At 39.1% G+C, this 22,928-nt stretch overlaps 1 long non-coding RNA gene across 1 annotated transcript in view; it reads left to right on the top strand.

The window, feature by feature from the left end:
• LOC135184028 (uncharacterized) overlaps positions 1–22,928 on the top strand; it is a 189,825-nt gene that overhangs the window by 60,174 nt on the left and 106,723 nt on the right. Inside the window, exon 2 of the long non-coding RNA XR_010305825.1 lies at positions 12,132–12,216. This is a non-coding gene — a long non-coding RNA (uncharacterized LOC135184028). The remainder of the gene's footprint in view (positions 1–12,131; positions 12,217–22,928) is intronic.

Below are 22,928 nucleotides of genomic sequence, written 5' to 3'. Positions count from 1 at the left end.
TGCATTGTTGTCACAGAGATATTGTTTACTTTTTTGACCATTTCTGATCAACCTTTGAATGACCAAAACTTCGGTCACTGGAAATAGTGACTTTGCTCAGCTGTGGTTCTCTTGCACTCTAGTTTGCTTCAAAGAGAACTCCTCACTGATTTCTCCCCATGGAATGCTCCCAGCATCTGCTGTGGCTGCAACTGTCTTTTACCAAACTGATCTATGTCTCTTAGCATAGTTTCTTCCTCTTCATTCTCTTTTCAACTCCTAGTTGGCCCTCATCTACTTAATGAAATAATTTTTTTCTTTTATTTGTACTTATTTTATCTTATTTTTATAGTGCTTCCACAATTTAAATTAGAACTAGAGTATCTACTGCTTAGAACAACCTTTAACAGCTTGTCTTGAGATACAGCCAGACTGGATGGGCAAGTAGCTTCTAAAGGAATTAAGAGGAAAAAAGGAGGGTGTATCAGCTTTGGAAAAAAGTGGAGGTATCCTGGGAAAAGTACAAGGATGTTGCTAGGGATGTTTCAGGAACAGTGTGGCCAGTAGGACAAGGGAGGTTATTTTTCTCCTGTGCTCACCACTGGTCAGGCCACATCTTGAGTACTGTATCCAGTTCTGGGCTCCTCAGTTCAAGAGAGATGTTGAGATACTGGAATGTGCCCAGAGAAGGGCAATGAAGCTGGTGAGTGGCCTGGAACACAAACCCCATGAGGAGAGCTGAGTGAGCTGGGGTTGTTTATCCTCAAGAAGAGAAGGCTCAGGGGTGACCTCATTGCTGTCTACAACTACCTGAAGGGAGGCTGTAGCCAGGTGGGGGCTGGTCCCTTCTCCCAGGCAACCAGCAACAGAACAAGGGGATACAGTCTCAAGTTGTGTCGAGGGAAGTATAGGCTTGATATTAGGAGGAAGTTCTTCCCAGAGAGAGTGATTGGCATTGGAATGGGCTGCCCAGGGAGGTGGTGGAGTCACCATCCCTGGAGGTGTTCAAGAAAAGCCTGGATGAGGCACTTAGTTCCATGGTCTAGTTAACTGGCTAGGGCTGGGTGATAGATTGGACTGGCTGATCTTGGAGGTCTCTTCCAACCTGGTTGATAATGTGATTCTATGATAATGTCATAAACTGGAAACAGACAGACCAGTAAAACTTCCTTTTTTGCCAGAATTCTGTTTTCCATACATATTAACTATTTCATTAATATTCTCTGTGCTGGCAGCAATGCTTAACATAAATCCAAATTAAAGAATTCTTGAGACACAGAAGTAGTAACAAGCTGGAACAGAGTATGGCCAACATCATATGGATTTATAGGAGTAAGAAATGCATCTATGAATAAATCCCCTTTAAGGAGATATGTATACTTTTGCTCTACTTCTGCCCTTGACTTTGAGCACTGTTGACTGAGCTTTACCATTAGATCAACCCTTAGAGTCTAAAGTATGTACTTCAAATGACCATTTTTTTGTATTTTCAACATGGCTTTTGTTCAGAAGTTGCTAATAATAATGAAGATTCCTACTTGCAAATAAGAATGCAGAAGTAGATCAATCAGATTCCCTTCAGTTGGCTAGAGATGATGACCATGGGCCACTTCTTGCCAGATGATAAGGAAGTTACCAAGTAGGAGTAAAGTTTCAATTGTTCTCAAGATATGGTAATTAAAAACTAATGGCAGCATATGCAGCTTGTATGTCACTTCTGCTGGCTGAGCAAGTATGTAGTGAAGCAAAGGCATCACCAGACTATAACACAGCCTGTAGAAATCAGTGAAACGATAGGTAGGTAGATAGGCAAAAAATTAGATTGATTGACTTAGAAGCTGATACATTTTTATTTGAGTTTCTTGCTCTAAAGAAGGTGAGTCCTGGTTTTCGATCAGGTCTCAGTGGTTATCCATCCCCCTGCCTCCTGTTAGTGACAGGAAATCCTTTAATGTCAAAATACTTCTTCCACTATGCAAAATTAGGATACACTGCAAGCCTTGTTGTTCCTGGTCCTAAGTAATGAAAAAAAAACCCACAGCCTATATGCACTTTTCAGGCACAAAATTATGGATGCAAGGGTACATTTTGAAAACATTGAAACATGGAGATATTTCAAGTGCATGAATAGTGTCAATGTGAAAAAAAGCCCATGGGGAAATTTGGCATTTTGTCAAAATCTGAATTATTAAAATGGAATTCTAATGCTGACCTTTTCTTCAGTAAATGCACATGAATGGTCGAGCTTCAATCTCAGTATTTTGAAATATAAAATGTTGACAATTCAAAGCATTTTCACCAATATTTGTGTAAGCTCTTCCAGTATTGTTCATTAGTACTTTTCAAGTGGTTTCATTACTTATGTTCATTCTCATTTAGGCCAGTCAAAAGTTGGGATCTTGAAGTTCTTTGCAGACTAGAAATTTCATCTTCCCAAATGCCGCATGCTAAATACTACATCTGCTACCTACTGTGGTACTAAAACCTCTCTGAAAATGCAGAGCTGTTTGTCTGCAGTATCACATCATTTGGGATTTTCAATACCCAGACTTTGAGTGAGCGTCCATCAGTGTTTGCTGGGCTTTGGGAGGGCATTCTATACAAAATCCATTTTTTTCTTTTCTATCCAATGTCTACTGCTTGAAATTCCAGTGGAAAAGAAACCTTTGTGATCATCATGAACTGACATGTTGGGAAAGAACGAACCGGGCTTCATTTGTATATTTGACTTAATTTTTGCTTAAGCAGGTTTTGATGTTTTAAAGTGGAGACGTCTTCTTTATGGTAGGAACATAAAGATTATGTCCAATTGTTTCTGGGTTTCTGAATGGGACCCCAATCTGATATGTTTTTTCATATTTCAAGAGCTTTGAATGGAAGGGTTGTTTCAACATCTGTGATAGCATCTGTAAGATTACATTTTGAATTCTCACATCTGACCTTCCAAAGTAACTTTGAAATGACAATGCTGCAAATAGGAACAGTTGGTTCCTTAAATTAAAATGGCCAGTAATCACAATTTCATTTTTTAACTAGAAAGAGAATTGTTTTTTTCCCAGTAGTGTGCAGTAATGCCTGTGTGTTCAGGTGTTATTACTGTAAACAATCAAATGTTTTTCCTTTCATGGGACAGCATCAGCTAAATCCCAACCCACAGATTTTTTTATAAGAACATCTGGTTTTGAGTTATTTGCCAGCACATAGGGACTGGACAGCAGACAATAAAGACTTATCATTCACCTCCAGCCACTTGCTGGCACTGCATTTGATGGTCAGGGCTGCTCTGATGGAGAAAAGCAGTGATTTGTTAAATTATTAAGGCTTGATTCTACCATCACATCCTCAGAAATCTAGATTCAGTTGAATCCATGGGTTGTTCCTCTGAGTAGGAAGAAGACTAAATTTATGGGTAGATAACTTTGCTTAGGAAATTATTACTGTGGTGTTCATAATATTATAATTTGTGGTCAAGTCATTGAAGGTCTTTGTCTAGTGCTGAGGTCTATGATGAGGGCTGTTTGCCATCATTGAAATCTTCACTATATTTAGGTGGCAAATATGTTGTTATTATCATAGCATTATTCTATTCTTCATTTGACTGGTCAGAGTAACAAATGTTATACTAACTTGGAGCTGTATCTTTATATATAGTTGCATTCTACATTTTGGATATTGATCCATTTGTGTTGTACGGACCAGCGGCAGACAAACAAGGAGAGAGCTTCCTTGCTTTTTCTTCCTCCCTTGTAATTACCCCAGTCTCTGAGCAAAGTGTTGATTGTTTAGATGGTAACACTCTAGCCATGTTAACAGAAATTTGGTGCAACCCCAAACTCTGCTTGTGAACAGTAAACTAATACAAAAGCTTGGGACCTGTCAGTCTGTTAAACCAACAGCAGGTTATTCTGATGCAAAGATCTGTGCTGTGAAGTCAGAAGACAGTTATCATTACATGTAAAACGTCTCAGTGCAGAAGGGCCAGCCATGTGCTCCACATCTGGCTGGTGCAATGCTTTCATTATGTTTGTGCAGCGTCAGATATCAGCCTAGTCTTATGATGAGAGTGATAAAAAAGTGGGATTAATAATGTGGATGACTCAGTACCTGTAAACTCATCTGATATGAATGAGAAGTTGCACAATTACTCTGAAAATAAGGCTGCTTAGGTAACTAAATGCCAGTTTGGTCATATGACATTTCCCATAAAGGGGCATTGCACATATTTCATTCCAGCATGTTGGTGTTGTGTCAGTAACAACAACCATAAGTCCTTCAAATCAGTTAAGCTATGATATTTTCAAGCATATGTATCCTTATTCCCCCACCCACCACTATTTCACTTCCCCCCCCTGTAATCTCAGCATAAGCTTTCTGAATTTTCTTACACATTCCCTAAAGGACCAAACAGCTCTTGTTTAGTTCCTCTCTGGAGCCTGGACCAGATGGCACCAAAGAACATGCATCCCCAAGGAGTTGCATAAAAAGTCTCTGGAGGTGTGGTACGCAGAGGTGTTGTGCTGCCTGACACATTCTTCCTGCAGTTCAATTAAACAGTGTCTTTGGGACAAAACACAGGTTTTGGGGTGCTTATAATTAGTGATTCCCTGAATTTGACTTTTAGAATCTTTAGTATAAAATCTTAGAGACATCAGACAAATGTCCTGGTGGCTTCAGTAGGGTTGTGAAATGAAATATGCTTAATGTCTTACCTTCTAGAAGTAACATTGTTCAATTCAAATAACGTACATCACTTCTCTTAATTCCAGATAAAATTGATTTGGCCTTAGTTGAAAATAAAAATAAGTCCATTTGTGTTGAACCTATTACTTTAAGTTTATTACAATGGCAGTACTTATAGGACTATAGATAAAAGTTCTGCTAAATTGTAAGCTCATGTTTTATGTGTTAAATTAACAAAGCTTTGCAACACCTGTCGAGAGACCCAGTCATTACCAAATTTAAACTTGTTCAAAATGATCTACAAAGTCGGCAGTAGAGTTAGAAATAGACCCCAAGAGTCCTGATTAACTAGACAACACTTAAGATAAATGAGCCACCTAAACACCTTCCTAGTTACCTGTCACTTGTTTAAGTAGCAGAACTATTCTTCAGGGAAGCAGTTGATTCTCCCATGATCTAGGAATAATGACTTTAATTGCAAAGTTTTGCATCAAGTGATATTAGCTGTGCCTGAAAGGATGAGCAAAGGCAGCTACAGAAAGGCCTAAAGATGGGAAGTCTGGAGTATAAAGGCGTATGGATGGGCCCTGGGAGAAAACTCTTCACCTTCCTCTTAGCAACACTGCAGAACACAGATGTCTAATCCTTATAACTGTGTAGTTCTATCATGAACCATCAGGTGCTCTTTACATGGTATTGTCTGATAGGCAAATTACAGACCTGTGTTTGAAAAGGCTCAGATGTATTGCCTTCAATTTAATTGGTTTTCTTTGCTAAGTAGAAAACACAGGGGTAGTGTTGACTAATAAGATCTATAAGGAGCTTTTTCTAATTTTGCTTGGAAAACAAAGTATTTGGGGAGTCTCTGTAGATATAAAACTGGTACAAGGTTAGGAAAGAATTCAGACAATCTTTAACAGTCACAAGGAATATATTTTAATTTTTGTTTAGTTTAAATGAAAATTGAAGCTGTCATGCAACCAGAATTTCTGGAACCTTAAAAATATCCTATGTACTTTTTGTCTGGTTTTCACTGTGACACAAGAACAAGTGAAAATAAGATGTGTTAAAAATATCATGTAAAACCTCTGAACCTACAGTTAAAAGTCTGAGTGACTTCATTTGTTGCAAGATGGGCATAATCTGTCAAAGCAAACACATTCATCTAGTCTGCAACCTACTTCTAGTTCTCATTTGCTCCTCCTAGATAAACTTACCAGTTTTGCACCATTTGGAAGTATTTTTGAGGTGCAAGAGCTGCCCAATGCAGATTTCACTTGAGTTGCCACGCAAATGATTTCAACCTGTATAAGCACTGTGAATCACTTGCCTATTCAGCTCTTTTCCACTTCCCATTTCCAGCAGTGCTAACAATAATCCAACTTTAGCTCTTTGTCCCAGGTCCAAGTTTATCTACCAGGAATTACTATTGCTGTGGCTGTTAAAGCTTTCTTAGTTGTAAAAAGAAAATCAATATTCATTTGATGTTTGCAACTGGAACCTCCAGTAGGTAGAAATGTAATGGTTTTGCTGTTGTCAGCATAAGCCCGGAACTGAGCTGACAAACAGAAATTCAGAGGAGTAGATGAAAAAGCTTGTTAATATGCCTCTTGTTAACCCAAGGAAGAAGTCACCATTTGAATATCATCAGAAAAGGGTTTTTGATCAGAGGGTTTGATTACAGAGCTCTTGATTCACATGGATATAAAAAAAATAACATTTGTTAAAGCATTTATTAAGTGTAGTTGTAAGGAGGGCATTAAACATGCTGAATGATGCTTTTAAACACTTTGTTTTCCTTAAAATATTGTGAGTGAAGGTGAGTCTGTGCTTCTTGATTTTCTTCCTAAAGATAAAAAAGCAGTAGCTCCTTTTGTTCCTTTCTTTGATCATGATTTGCTTCTGTTCTGAAAGTAGCAGAATTCTGGACCTTCCAGTCAAACATTTCCAGGCTTTGTTGTCTTCTAAACACAAATATATTTTCTGACTGAGGAGCTGTGTTTTCAAATATGCTCTTTGGAAGAAGGCTTTAGTACAGGCTTTGGTCTCATTTCAGGTTGAAAAATGGAAACAATATTTCTGTGTCAATGTAGGCACTGAGTCATGGGAAATGAATCCATTGATAATAAGGAAACGTCTAGAAATCATTGGACAGAAGCTGCATGGGAGAGATTGACTCTAAGCCTGCTGTTAGCATCCAGAGCCAAACTCTGGTTCATTTTGCTGCCAAAACTGGCTTGCACAGTTATATTCTTTCTGTAACATTTACCTGGTCTTTAAGCTCTGAAAACCACATAAAAATGAGGTAGCAAAGGTGAAAATATAGTTAAATATATTATATTGACAGCTGCAGTGACTTGCCTGGATTGGAATCCTTCCTAGTGAAAATATGTGCTTGATCATGCAGTGATTCTGAGCTATTTATGAAATGGGAAGCAGTGGCATAGTCCTTAGAGGCCTGCCTGGTGGCAGTCGAACCTCAAAGAGAAGAACATCATCATGAAAGCTAAACATGTGCTGAAGTGTGCCATGGAACTACCTGCTCCTGCTGGCTTCACCGGCACTTGTGACGTGGCAGGAGGAGGGCAGCACCTCCTAGGATGGAGATCAAAGGGCAGTTGTAGGAGCCCAAGCAAAGCTTCTGTTGTGCTTCCCTAATCACTTGAAGATGTGAAGGCAGAAAAACCTATTCTTTCACTGTTTTAGTGGGTACTACCCAAAGAACAGGAAAGGAAGGATTAATTTACAGACTCTAAGAGCAGATCCCCATGACTTAAAAGCAGGAAGGTGTGTATAAAAATGATGTCACCTATGCAGACTGTAGACGTAGTGTCCAAACTGTAAATCAGAAACAGACAGCAACTTCTCTGCAGAGTTTTTGTCAAACTGTAGCTCTTGTTTGCAAACCATTGCAAAGGACAATTGCAAGGACGGGTTTTAACTTTTTGTCATTTTCAGTTTCCTAGTTTCAATTTTGCTCAGATCAGTGCTTCAAATATATTTAGAAAAAAAATGTTCTTACAGAGGTTTAAAAATATAAAGGTTTTTCAAACAAACTTTATGCAAAGTTGCTAGAAACCCACGCTCCTGGTTAAGTAGTCAGATAACTTTATTTCCTGTGAGGAGGAAATCATATATAGATTGTAATTGTAAGATGATTCATATATTTCTTGCTCATCTCCCAACTGCTTCCCTCCTACAGAAAATACAAGACACAGTTATCTCCTACAGATATCTGTGCAAGTCAGTCTCACACATATTTGCTTCCTTTAGACAGTTAGGTGAATAATCCAGATCTATACAGATTAAAATAGTTTGACAAGGAATAAAGTTCACAGTATTTTAATTGATCCAGAAAGTCTCTTTTATTTCTGCTCAGTTAAACCAAAGTTAAACAACATCCTTGGGATGATTTGGTTCTGGTGTTCAAAACCAGATCATGCTTGGCCACATTTTGAGGATCAGTATGTGCCAGTCTCCCAGAAGTAAACAGAATATCTTTCTCTTTTAAGGGAATGTGAGCATTTAAAATATACCAGAGTTCTGGATTGATTTATAGTGATTAGAAATGCTGTCCATATAGCCTGCTTTTTGGCAATGTACTGCTGGACTATCTCTTGTGTAAATATTGCATACCAAACATAAAGGATCCGCTTCTGCCAGCTGTTCTGCCCAGACCATCCCATTACGATAAATACAAATTCTGAGGCAGGATTAAGTCTCTGCTACAGTGCACTTAAGTATTTTCTCATGTTAAATAGTTAATGAACAGACCATTCCCTCTTTTTTTTTTAATGGACAGAGGGAAAGGGAGAATTACAAACAGATCTTGATTTTTTTTTTTTATCACAGAAGCACAGGTTTTCAATAGGTGTCTCACTTAAAACCATGCCCATGAAAGTATGAAGGATAACAATTCTGTAAAAACAAGCCCACAAATAAGATCTGAATATTCATTCATGGAATGCAGTGGCACTGAGGTGCCTTTATCCTATAAATTGGCCTGTGCTGTCATTGGAAATCATCTAATATAATGACAAAAAACTCTTCCAAAGGATAAAGTGATTCAGCTGACAAACTGGCAATTACTCCCCCAGACTTTTCAAGTCTGTCTTTAAATAAAATATTTGTTAAAACATTCTGTTATATGCCTTGTGTCACCTGCAGCAAGATAAATTCTGCATTATATTTGATCAGTGTCTTTCAATTAAAAATATTTCAAAGCATGTTGTTATAGCTTGAAATGCACAGATATTAGTTTTTAGAACGCTGAGATTTCCTTTCTTTGGTGATGGCTAGCAAAGACTAACTAAAAGGGTACATTGGTTCATTTTATAGCAGCAATTTTTTATCCATTCATAAGAATTTAACATTCTGTTCATAGTTTGTAACCACATTGATCATAACTGCTATTAATGCAGAGTCCAATAAAGCTAGATTGGATCACCTTTACTTGCCCAATTGTTTTCTGCCCTGTGCATTGGTTAGATATATACAGCAATTGAGGAGGAGATCTACAATGCTGTAATTCTTTGGTTGCTGTTCTCAGCACACAGGCTTCAGGATAACAAGGCATCATGGCCAATGAATATTACCAGAGGACATTAATCCTGTTAGTTTAGTATTATTTATTAGGCTGCATGCAAACTAATAATCCGTCCCTCTGTTAAACATTGTGGCACTGCAGAAAGGAGAGACCACACTTTTAAAGCTGAAAGTAACTTTCAAAGCAAGGTTTGTTGAGAGAATGTGTTTAACTTCCCTAGCAGTTGTGGTTAAAATCAAGGTTTGCTAACAGCTTCTGTTAGTTCTTGGAATCAGTTTCTCTGAAAAAGACTCCTGACACTTAGTTGTATCAGTTAGACATATTACAGTAATTACTTCTGCCTTTGAACCTTGCCTTGCTTGTACCTTGAACTGGTACACCTATGACAGTACTATTGCTAAACCTCTGTGTGCATCCAGGTTATATGTCAATGTTCCATTGACATGTAAGTTCTGGCAGAGTATTGACAGCAAACACCTCATCATTTGCTAAGATCAATGGATTGCGTGCTGCTAAATCTTCACAACGGTTTAAAGCCTGGGCGTGAGCGCTTCGCTCACCAAGTATCTTGTGCTAGAATTATATCTGAATTCAAAAGCTTTTATAGTAAGAAAATGTATCATAATCACCATGAATTAAATGGATATGTCTGTGTTGAGCACAGTCCTATGAGCAACACTTGGAGTTTGTTGTATATTATTAATCCTAATGAACAACAAGTGGAAAGCCATTATTAGACCCTAACTGTCTGCACCCTTTATTTAACATGCAGTTTTTCACCATATGTATGCTAAAGGTCACCCTGTATTCAATTCTCAAGTTTGCCTCTGTGTATGTAGAACTACAACAAAACCAAAACTTTTTGCTCACGCTCTTGCTAATAGCTTTGTTTCTTGTTCACCTCAGCTGCTGAAGGGGGAGTCAGTTGAAAACCGGATCTGCCCGTGGTGGGTGTAGAAGGAGGCTGCAGCAGTGTGTGCTGCTGTAAGTGTCATCCTCACACTCATCTGCCAAAAAAAAAACCCCAAACTCATAATGAAAAGGTCACAATTACTGCTTTCTAGCTGCAGCTTTCTTTATAGACATCAGTGGGAGATCTCTTTTTGTGATTCTTTATTACTCTCTCAGCAAAGAACTGACATATTCAAGACTTGCGACAAAGTGCAAACTGTGGCAAACCCCAGCATAAGGAATTTATGGAGAAGCAGAAGCTAAACAGTTTGAGTTCCCTCTAGCCCAAGAAGCCATTTTCTTGTTTGTGGAGGCCAAATACAAATTTACAAAGGAGTGGTTTTCACACAGTTGTGTCAGGCTACAAAAGAGATGAATAATTAGAAAAACAAAGATAGGCTGAAGAGAAGGATTTCTTCCTGGTAGCTGTATATATATTCTGGATAAAACTGTGTACTAGTATTCAGGAAAGATGAGATAATATGTAGACGTTAAAGACTCTGCTTCTTCTTCAAGTGTTATACAAAAGTTTTCAGATGTTTAAATTACCTTTTCAGAACTCTTGAATTTCAGCTTTCTTCATGGTTATTAATTTATAATAACTTTAGTTCACCTACATGTGCTAATTTGCTGGGGTGTGATTTTTTAAATGTCTTTTCAAGATGAATATTTATGATGTGTTTATAGCATTACACAAAAATAATAACAAAATAATATGCCCAGTAATGTGTATGATTGTTTCTCTGAGGAAGAAAGAAAGCTTGGATGTTGAGAGACTCTAAGCAACAGGCTGTACTGACAGAAGGGAAATTGAGATAGTTGGAATGCCCTCGAGAACAGCTCCAGAATTGTAACAAGTTTACTATAAATTAAATTAGTAATTGCTTGGGGACAGCATGACTCTCATTTATATATATATATATAAATAAAAATATTCCCAGAAATAGTATATAGAAGCTGAATAAGTAAACCCAAACCTTGAAAGGTGGTTTGTATTTAAACTATGTCTTAAGAAAACACCTTGTTCATATACATGAAACTGCTCTTCCTTCCCTCCTACTTCCCTTCTTTCTGTCTTTTAAAAGTTGTCTTCCCTGCTGATGTCAGTGTCTACACATACATTGTAATATGCATGGGGCTTTGTGTAGATAGCAATAAATAATAATACCTCCAACTGATGCACCTAGAAATGTAGTCAATCATCCAACATAAATCTTCCTTCTGAGCCTTAGCAAATTCTACTTCTAGATTTGTCAGCTTCCTTTCAGACTCATGGTCTCACAGAATCACAGAATGTCAGGGGCTGGAAGGGACCTTGAGAGATCATCTAGTCTGACCCCTCCCTGCTGCCAGAGCAGGATCACCTATACCAGATCACACAGGAATGCATCCAGGTGGGGTCTTGCATACCTTCAGAGATGCAGACTCCACAACCCACCCTGGGCAGCCTGTTTCTGGTCTCTGTGGTTTGGTTGTTGCATCTTTGAAACAGCTTGGGATAATCAAAGCTGTCCTTATGGGATCTCTTTAATATTGTTTTAAGATACCCCAGAGGTTTTTGCAAGGCAATAGACTGCACGTCCCCAGAACCTGCATCTCCTGAGCTTTGTGCAATTCTTGCATAGGTTTCAGATATGTGACTATGCAGTTCTCTCACTGGAGAACTGCTGCTAATCCAGACGAAAATTAGAGGATGCTAGTGTAAAAGATGGCTCAAGTTTTAAAGAAGTATTACACACACAATACTCACCCTTCCAGCAGCATTTCCATAGATATTTTTTGTTGTTGTGTTAAGCTGTCCTGGCAGATTTGAATGATGGTTCATTTTATGCTACTGGTTTCTAACTCAAAGTGTGTTGTTCTAATAGCCCACGTGGGATGGGCTATCTAAAATAATAAACAAACTAGCAATAAAAATAAAATTGAACTCCTCAAGTCCAACACGTGAATGTTTTGTCCATTTCTCCTTGTATAGGTATTCAGAATTATTGAGTGATGCTGATGCGGGTCTCTGGGGCTCCGAAACTGGACAACCAACTGCTCAGGCAACTGGCATTTACGTGAGTACCATGTTCTCTTGCTATAAAAAAACCACTGTGAGACCCCAATCCCCTATTGTCTCAAAACAGTGTGTGACATACCTGCTCTCAATAGACAGAGTGATGGCTTTGATGGACATTAATAGCTCTCAAAGAGAGGTGCTGGACTGGTGGAATGGATTAACAATATAGAGAGATTGTTTCTGTTTTAAACCCACTGCAATGAGGCCACAAAAAGGCCAATAGCAGACATTGCACTAGAGTGATCAGCTCTGGGCACAGCTTGCTTTGCACAACCCTCTTTGTGATTTGGAGAGACCACTCCAACAAAAGGGTATAAGTGGATTGTAACATTTGGGCTCCACATGTTGAATCTACTACAGAAGACCCTGATGGGTTGTACACCCACCATTGAAGGACTGTGCCTGTGAAAATGTCTCGGCATCCAGGGAGCGGTATTATCTTTCTTTTTCTCTGGTTTAACCCTCCCTCTCTCGCTTTCTTTCTTTATCTTTTCCTCTCTTCTTTTTTCCCATTTCCTCTCTGCTCTGGTCCACTACTGAGAGTTTCCACTGGCTCTGACAATCCCAATTCATGGGCCGTTTGGTGTCAGTTCACTTTAATTTACTCCAAGGGAATTTTTGAATCAGCACAATCTCTCCTGCTGCCCAGCACTGGCTTGGGACACCAGGTTGAGACAGACACTCCTCAAGGGTTTCAGGCAATCATTAAGATTACGTAAACTGATTAGGCTTAATTAGCATAGCTTGTCAATTGGATGACTGAATTTTATGAGACTTAGAGAGTACATTTCTGCATGGTTTAGATAGTTCTCATTTCCTAGCAGGAACTACATCTTTGTTTATGGTAAGTCAGCATACCTGTGTCTGCTGAGGCTCTTGTTCTACATCCCTTATAAATCCAACAGTTTGTGACTTGCTGGATAGATAAAGGTGCATGCAAAAGTGAATGGAGTTCTGCATTCATTTGCAATAGGACAGGCATGTTCTCATGTAAAGCAATCATTGGAAATACTTCTGTTTAATGTAGTTGTTTTCATGACAGTAAGAGTTTGGAAAATTAGCTCCTTCGGCATTGTAAGCAATTACTTCCCAGGCTATGCTGTAGGCTAAAGTGTAGGTAGCATAAAGATTCTTTCACTTTATCCATCTTTAATCAGATACTTTCCTTAGTTTTATAAAATATATCAATGCCATAGTGATACCAGTAGTGTTTTTCTTCTGTGGTTCCTTATCCTTAGTTCCTTATCTTCAGTCTCTTACCTGAACATGCATTTAATTTTCCCCTCTCAAATGTCCAGTAATTTTAGAGCTGGAAGCAAATCCTTTCAACTAAAAAGCTGTAGCCCTGATCGTGGTCATAGTTTGGTGCTAGTGAAGCTTCTGATAGAATGGAAATAGAATAGAAAAGCCAAGATGGAGGCTCCCAGGCAATATTTTTAACTATGCGTTATAAAAGATGGGATAGGGGTTATTTAGCCTGGAGAAGGGGAGGCTGAAGTGAGACCTTATTTAGCTCTACAACTACCTGAAAGAGGTTGTCATGAGGTGGGTATTGGTGTCTTTTCTTAAGGGGCAAGTGACAGGATGAGGCAATGTGTTTTCAGATCATGCCAGGGGAGGTTTAGATTGGATGCTAGGAAAAAGTGTTTCACTGAAGTGTTGAAAAGCATTGGAACAGGCTTCCCAGGGAAGGGGTGGAGTCACCTTCCTTGGAGATAGTTAAAAGATGTGTAGATGTGGTTCGAAGAGGCATGGTTTAGTGGTGACTTGGCAGTGCTAATACTTGATCTCAGTGATCTTTAAGGTCTCTTTCAACTAAAATGATCCTGTGATTGAGAAGATTTAAGGTTCTTTATGTGTCCTGTAAGGAATACTTAAGAATGCAGTTACCCATAGCTGTATTATAAATGCATGCTAATTGCCATCAGTGGCCGTGTTCTGAAGATCAGGCATGTTTTTTACACATAACAAGCAGCTAAAATATCTTTACTACTTTCTTCTGCATCGTAGCACCCTTACAGAAAAGCAGTACTAGAAAGATCCTCCATTTTAGTCTTTCCACCAAGCCTGTGAAAGCTCCCAATGAAGGTGCAAGAAGGATGTGACAGACATTGCATTAACATAAAGCTCAGAATACTTATCTGTTTCTGCTTTGCAAGGAAGCAGTCACTCAGTTTTCTATGAAGGCAAAAAGCATAAAGAGACTGGGATCTGTTATCAGCCCTCTTGGGCAGAACTGCAGTACAGAGTGCTCTGCTTAATATTGCTTATCACTAATTTTGTGCATGATAACTGAAGCATGAACAATATCCGAGTGGGAAGCAGACTCAATCTATAGCTGCATAGTCAAGCCTAGCAAAATATATTGCTGAGCTCCCATAGCCCAACAGTTCTGCAGCATATCAGCTGCAACAGGATGTTCCAGCTCACTGGGCCTCCACTTACCATACGCTTTGCAGCCTCACCTGTAATGGCAAATAGCAGTGCTCAGGGATAGGATGCATTAAAAATTAGGAAGGGATGCTGGAGTGAACCTGCATGATATTGAAAATTGATGGGTTTTGTTACCTGCTATGTCTTACTGAGTTGTCAGGCAATGACAATGAATGGAGCTTTGCTGAAACCACTCCCGTGAGTGAGGAGTGTATATTACTCTTTAAAAAATATATATGCAAAGCCATGCTGTGGAGATTACCTAAGAAAATCCACTCTTGTCTGACTGCTCATTCTATAGCAGAAGTAAGAGGAAAAAATGATGGTGTTACTGTATGGCTTGCTCATTTAAAGAAGAGAGATTCTCTCTTCTAAGCTTATCCTGTGATGAAACAACCATCTGTGTGTTTTGAAGGTGACCCACCATAGGCAAATATTGTTTCTGAAAATACAGGGTGGGATTTCTTGCCAGTCCCTGCTTTCTTCATGCATCTGCGTCTGCTGTGGAATGCAAATCTTATACTGGTAAAGAGTTTTTCTCAGGTTTTACTGCAGAACCCTGAGATCATCCTGAACTTTGTCTCCTTCTAATGGAAGAAGCAAAATGTCAAAAATAGTCTTATAATAATGCATCCAATACAAGATTTTTTTTTACATGATCACGTAGAACGGCAAATTGTTTCTCTGGGAATTAATAGACAAATGCTCCAAGTAATCTGTTGTGAGGAAATAAGTGGAGTTTACATTTCCCTGTTCTTTAAATAGCAAAAAGAAAAAAATTTGCACTAAGACCACACTAAGAGGAAGTAATGTAAAATGTTTAGCTAGACAGTATTTCTATTAATGTAATTTTCATCCTATTAATAATGCCTAAGAAATCCCCAAAAGGTTTCAAGGCTTAGGACCACAGTACAGACAAGCCCAGAAACACTTAAGGGTTTAAAGTTTCAAGTAGGGCTTTTTCTTGGGAGGAGAAGCATGCTTGGTTTTAATTCAAACACAAAAGTTTAAAAGGAATATCACTGTGTGTTTGCCTCACTTTCCACTTTACTTTGTCCTCTTACTAGAATTGCATCTGAGCACCTCATCAAACCCTTGGTGGGTAACTTGTGCTGTGTCTTTATATGATTACAAGTGGGCTACTGTTAAAATGTTGCAAATTCAAAGAACAAAAATGACAAGGCAAAGGGAAAAGGGAAGCTGTCATTCTTTGGTGTCTGCTACAGTCAGTGCACTGGAACATCTGAATGTCTTGCTGTGAGTTAAACATCATTTTGCTACTGACAGATAATCTCTACAAACGACACTTCCCTGCTGGCCAGTGGCTTGGGAATCCAGCTGCGAAGATAGTCAGGGCAGGATTGTCATGAGCTCCCTGAGAAATCTGTTTAATAAATGTGGTTCCATATCCAAGAGTGGTTTGGATAAATACAATTTCAGGCTGTTCAGATGTGGTGTTAGATAACACTTTTGCCACCAAAAAATGTTTTTTCTCTGTTTATTCTAAAAATCAATGCTCCTGTGATTTAATGTTGTTCTAATGATATATTTTTTTCTCTTTAAATGTGCCCTTCTGGCAACACTGAGGGCAGTAACATGCTGGAGTCAAGTGCAAGTCAAATAAATGGGCAATTACTAAGGGAAAATATTAGGATCTGCTATAAAACTGTGTGCCATTAACAGCATTTTATTTTGACCATAAATGGCAATAATTATTCTTTCATGAATATTTCAGGAGACCAGGACAGGTTATTGGGATAGGATGAGATAGGAAATTGTTCAATTTAACTGTACTTTCTTCACATTAGGCACTCTGGAAATGCTATTTTCCTTTTTAAAGCACAATTTGTCATTTCTGGCCACGTAATTGATTTGAGAAGTATGTGTATACTCTTGTGATAGCAGTTACAACTTCATCTTTCTAATAAGTGCATGCAGAAACCAGCACACATACAAGAAAATAAACACGTAGGGTAACTTTTAGTGCAAAAAAAGCATCCAAAGTAAGTTTCTAACACAGCTTCGTAGGCCATGGCACCAATTTCATGCTTGATGAAAGTCTTATGTTGCATAAACCGTCTTGATAGCCAGAATAAAGTGATGAATTTGTTCACATTAATTAAATATATTACCTAAATGATGCATTATGAATGCTCTTATATCTTTACTGTTTTCAATTTCCGTGTTACAAAAAGGCTTGCAGAACAAGAGAGGTGTTGTGAAAGGGAAAGAATTAGAAAGCACTTTGAAGATTTTGAAATAAAACGTTCCATAAAGTTCATTTTTCTTTAGAACAAAATTACAATAAACTGAAGAAAAAGCGAAATGTCAATCAGAATAACAAAAACAATATTTCTAGTGACCTCCAAGGAACTTGCAAACAAGTAGGTTAATCAAGTGGGGTTTTTTTTCAGTACACCTATCTAAATTTCAGCTCAAAGCAATTAATTTCAGGTTCCAGCACAAAAATGCATCAGCTATCATCTTTGGATGTATAGCCTTTCATACCATACTAATTAGTCCTTTTTTGCACCGTGGCTTTGTTAAAATACAGGGGCTGGTAGAACAATGATGATGTTTAAAGGGTCTAGCCTTAAAAGTCTGCTAATCTACCAGAATAATAAAGACTGTTTCTCATAATTACCAGACTAAAGCAACATGTTTTCCAAGCTGCTTTGCTATATAGATGTGTAAGCCAGCCTTAATTTATTTAACTCTTGTATTTTTTATCTCTTGGAGACTTCATTGCATTCGCTCTGCTGAAGCAGAGGTGCTGAGAGATAGCTTGTTCCTTACAGAGCTAAGTAACAGGGCTAAGTCTTCCCTAATTCAGCTTTGCTTCTGATGCTCACTGGCTCTTCTAGTTTGCTTAATTGTTTGTGGCTTTCAGCCCAGTCCCTCCAGAATGGGAATCTGCCAGAATTAACAGAATTTGGAGGTTTAGCCAACTCTTAGTACCTCAGTCCCCTACCTTCTCTGACTCCACCTGTGTAAAATTTTCCACTGATATTTTCACTAGGGGAAAAAAAAAAAGGCAATATAACATTCTATGATTTGATTTGGGGAAGTTTCTATAAAAAGAATTGTATTAACCCTATACAAGAACAGAGAGAGAATGTGCAGTTCCCTTCCTTTGAGTACCTCCACACCTGAAGAATGGAGAATGTTTGTTAACTGTGGAAACCTCTTCAAAGAGCACTTCAGGAAAACAGTGGGATTTAGACAACAGATGAGTTTGTTTTCCTAAGCAGCATTTCAATATAATTTCCAGAAGGTGCCAAGAATCCTTTTGTACGTCTTCAGTTTCTCTCTATCTGAAGTTCAGGGTGTTTTTGAGAAAGGATAGGACTTCTGCGAGAGTTTAGCCACTAAGTTTTTATCCATCCAGGATGTGAAAATTGAACCATGCTAGAGCTGATTGTGCAGCCAAAGCTACACACAGTGGGCAAATACAGGACACAGTTAAGCATGTTATCACTACTGAAATAAACCTGAAAGAGCAATCCGTAAGTGATATGAAATCTATGATGGCATTATGTGTATACAGCTTCATGTTAGGTTTATTGTTGAAGTATAAAGGTTACTTTAATTTTATGAGAGGTCTATACCTCCTAGATATATAGAGAACATTGAAAAATCCCTTATAAAATTAGTTTTGTTGTGGCCTAAAGATGCAGCTTATCACAGGTAAGTAAAATATTGCATTGATCTCTGCTGTGGATAATGAGACTGCCTGGGAGCAACAGTCTTGTCACATGAAACAAATTGCTGATCATGAGTCAAACATACTGGGGAGTTTCACATCTGTTCTGAACTTAACTGTAATAAAAAGGGCAAACTCCTCTGTTAGCAGATACATGGGCAAGAGAAATCTGCTGGAGGGAGAGGAGCCAGTCTGGAAATAGTAGCTGGGGGGTGAATTGACATAATGTTTGGGTATCAAGTGAGGAGGGGAAATGCCTGCTCCACTGATAACTGACAAAGCTGCTGCCCTTTCACTCCCCAGAGCCAACCAAGATGGCAAAGGAGGGATTTTTGCTTTTGCCTCCAATCCTGCCATGATGCTGGTGAAGTGAGTGGGACACTATGTACAGCACCCTTATGAGCCTGTCAGCTAAATGGGGAGGAGTATGGTGAGCAGGTAGTGTTCTTCATGCTCCTGCAAAGGATGCTTGTTGCTAGGAATGCTATTTAAACAGTATCTAGGGAGTGAGTGAGCACACGTTTCTTATTGTGCTAGGTGAAGGGCTACTACCAAAAATAAAGTGTGTTGGCACATTGTGAAATGGTAGCACTTAAAAGATGAGCAGAATTTTTGTTCTGAAGAGCACATCATCAGATACAAGTGCACACACGGCATGCCCAAGGGGCTGCGTGGTTATTCAGGAGGAAGATGGGTGGGATTGAGTTATGGATAGTGAAGGAAGCTGATGCTCAGCCCTTCTTTTTCCTAGGAAAGGCTGCAGCCCTTGGAGAGACTCTGGTCCTGTCTGAGTGGTTAGCTCTGCATGTTTCCAGCACTCGTGGTGCTACATGCACCTGGGAGTAACTAGAATGGAGAAGGTGACACTTGTCTTTTGCTAAGGGCAAACAGAGTAAATTGCTGCAAATGAGTTGGGGCATTCTATGATTCCTTTTGTGTTTGAACACTGTAGTCCATAGAATAGAGTAGAACAGAGTAGAGCAGAACAGAATATATCCTCAAAACTTGTTCCTTGGGTATTCTTTTTCTGTTCATGTTCCCTTTCAGTAAGCTGTTCCTCCTGTAGCACTCTCCTCCATGTCATTACATTGTAAGGCTTATCCTGTGCATGCTTCTTGGCTGACTGCATGGTATTTCTTCTCTCAGTGATTTATCTTTAGCATACCTTAGTACAAATAGATAAATCAAATACAAAAGAAGACAATAAAATGTAACATTTGGTTTTTCCTTCAAAACTTCCAACACCTGCCTTTTCCCTGCTGTGCTGTTGTGTTACTTTCATCATCCACTGTGAGCGAGCCAAAAAACAAAGACTGTTATGCAAATGTTTAATGTTAAAGTGAATGGATGACTTGTTATGCTTATTTATATAAACTTGTTTCACTAAACTCTGTCTATGTATTGTAAGCTTCAGGGCGAACAGCCGGGCTCTGCTCCCACTGCGTGTGAAGAATTCATGTTTGCCATAGCAATGTGAGCCCAAATTACAGGTGTGCTCTGCACCCAGGCTCTGCTGTAACAAAGCACTCTGTGATACTGCCTCTGGTCAGGAAACCACACCAGTGGAAGTGTGTGCCAAGAAAACCTTTGGTTTGTTAAACTCCTGTGCTCTTTGTTAGGCATCTGAAGATGGTAGGCAGCAGAGAAGTTTAACTGGCCCAAACGTGGCCAGTTTTGAGTGAGATTGCAGCCTTAGGAATATATGGTTTTACATCACCAACTTGTACTTTGGAATTAAACCTAGAGATGTGGAAATAGAGCACTGTCAATGTGTCAGCCTAGCTGACACCTTTTGGCTGGCCATGAATGCTGATTACCTTCTCCACAGCAGACAATTCTTCTCTCTAGTATTATTGAATGTTACTGTTTTTCACAAACTAAAGAAAGACTTAGAAAGGAACTATTTCCTGACTGAGGATGGTGTCTGTAATGCCAGCGTTTTTGGGGTGTCCTAGCAGCTGGTGCAGTGCTGTGGTTTGGATTTAGTGTGAGAACAATGTTGATAACAAATATTGGTGTTTTAGTTGTTGCTAAGTATCACTTATCCTAAGTCAACGATGTTTCAGCTTCTCATGCTCTGCCAATGAGCAGGTGCACAAGAAGATGGGAGGGAGCATGGGCAGGACAGCTGACCTCAACTAGCCAAAGGAATATTCCCTACCCTGGGATGCCATGCCCAGTGTATCAGCTGGGCAGAACTTATCAGAAAGGGGAGATGGCTACTCAGGGAGTGTTTGGACTTGGTCAGAAGGTGGTGAGCAATTGCGTTGAGCATCACTTTTCTGTCTTGGATTTTGTTTCTCTCTCTTGTTGAGATCTTGCTTTTCATTACTATTATTATTACTATCATAATATTTTAATTTCAATTATTGAACTCCACCCCATGAGTGTACATGTTTTCTGTATTCCTTGTCCCACCAAGAGGCTGCATGGTGCTTAGTTTCTGGCTGGGGTTGGTTAAACCATGATAGGGGTCAGGAAACACCTATCCTCTCTGTATGTGTTTTACTTTTATGCTGTGTTGCTGAGATCTGTTGTCTTTTTGATGCCACAATGGATCATAACATTAAGAAAGATTTCCTGATAGATTAAATGTTAGAGACCCGAGCTGTTATGCCATCAGGCTTTGTATAGATCTGTTCAAGTGGGAATTTGCATTTTATTGGAAGGGTCAGCCCTTTGTAACATTTGAACTGGAAACATAGCTGTTATCTTTATTTAGTCTTTTCATAATTGAAGTAGAGTAGTTCCTACAGCCTTTTCCATTTTGCCCTTCAGGGTCTCCTTGCAGGATCCTGAATTACTGTCTACAAACCTCATTGTGCCTACTTGCATGGAGCTAGGCATTGTTATTTGTGCACAGGTTGTGTGCAGTGACTGTCTCCAGCAGCAGGCCTGGAGACAGTTTTGCCAAATGCCATCAAGTGAGTTGCCAGGATATTGGTGGGTTTCTGATGGCAGTTCCCAGTACTTTGGCGATTTGCTAAAGCTGAACCACTTCTAAAAGACATCTGTTCTCAGTGAACATTTTTTTATTACTTCCCTAAAGTCTTTTTCATTGTCTTCCTGAAGTTCTGAGTGTTTCTGGTACATGGGGTGGAAGACAGGCTGATGTTTGTGACAGCTGCCTTTGAACATCTACTTATATTATCTAACAAATTAAAGCATTTAAAACCATGTTTTGTCTTTGGTGAGGGGACTCTTTTTACCATTCTGTGAGATGTAGCCTGCAAATATCATTTTCTGTGGGAACTTTGTCTAAAAGGAGTTTGAGACTTTGGTCATGCATATGACTTAATAAAAGCCAGGCAATTGTGTATTGTCTTTGTTGCCAGAGAGTTGATGGAGCTGGCACATCCCACTTTGCTCTCTCTAATCTGATGCCTTATATATTGTCCATTATCAGAACAAAATGGCAAAGAAAATCCCTTATAGATGCCTTTTTGGGAAACTACAGAAATAAGATTTCAACAGGGCTAGGATTTTTATGACAGTATAAATAGAGCTTCCACCAGATTGTTAAAACTCAATTTATTGAAAAGGGTGTAAGCTGATTGAGGGTCAAATCCCAGCCTTTTTATTCAGGTTTTCCTCTGAATTTCCATTAATCTCCAGGGCATAGCTCACATTCTCTATTTATAACAAAAGTATCTCTGTGGGTTTTTTTTCACTTGTTGTTCCAATGAGCAATCTTCCTTTTCACAAGCTTTATTTCAGAGATATATGTTGAAAAGATGTTACTGATACAGTTAACAGAACAAATAGGATCCTCTGTGCCTGTGACGCTGACTTTGACATTCACTTGATGCTACAAAGGTATGAAGGTTAGCTCCTACTTTGATAATCTCTTGTAATGTAGCTTTGTGTCAACAAAGCCACGGTGTGACCACATAGATAAGGTGATAGTTTTGAGTCTATTTTGTGTTCTTTTTTTTCTTACCGTTTTGCTTTTAGGAGTGTAAATCTCTAGTAAACAGAACAGTGAATATATGTTTTCTTTCTATTTTCCTTTCTAAAATGATGGCATGGGGTCATTTCTCAGCAAGCCTGGATCAAACTGGCTGAATTCACAAATACAAAAATGTGGTTTTCTACCTGCCAGATTGTTCTAACCTCATGCTTGCATTCGAAAGTCAGGGCTGGGTCTGACATGATCTAGAGGCCCGCCATAGCAATAGTGGTATGGGGATCAGTTCACTTAACTGAATTTCTCTTTTGGGGAGGATTATTGGTGTATAAACCAGACAGAGGAAGAGGTTCTTATTCTGAAGTCTTGCTCTAGGTCAAGAAAACATAGGTGGGCCCCAGCCATGTTGCCTGAATTATGCTATTTCTTAAATATTCCATAGAGTAAGTAGCACTAAAACTTCCTTATCAAACATCATGGTATCACAGTATCAACAAGGTTGGAAGAGACCTCATAGATCATCAAGTCCAACCCTTTACCACAGAGCTCAAGGCTAGACCATGGCACCAAGTGCCATGTCCAATCCTGCCTTGAACAGCCCCAGGGACGGCAACTCCACCACCTCCCCGGGCAGCCCATTCCAGTGTCCAATGACTCTCTCAGTGAA

The sequence above is a fragment of the Pogoniulus pusillus genome, chromosome 19 (assembly GCF_015220805.1).
Source record: "Pogoniulus pusillus isolate bPogPus1 chromosome 19, bPogPus1.pri, whole genome shotgun sequence".
Classification (NCBI taxonomy): Eukaryota; Metazoa; Chordata; class Aves; order Piciformes; family Lybiidae; genus Pogoniulus; species Pogoniulus pusillus.
This window is presented reverse-complemented; position numbering and strand designations above follow the sequence as displayed.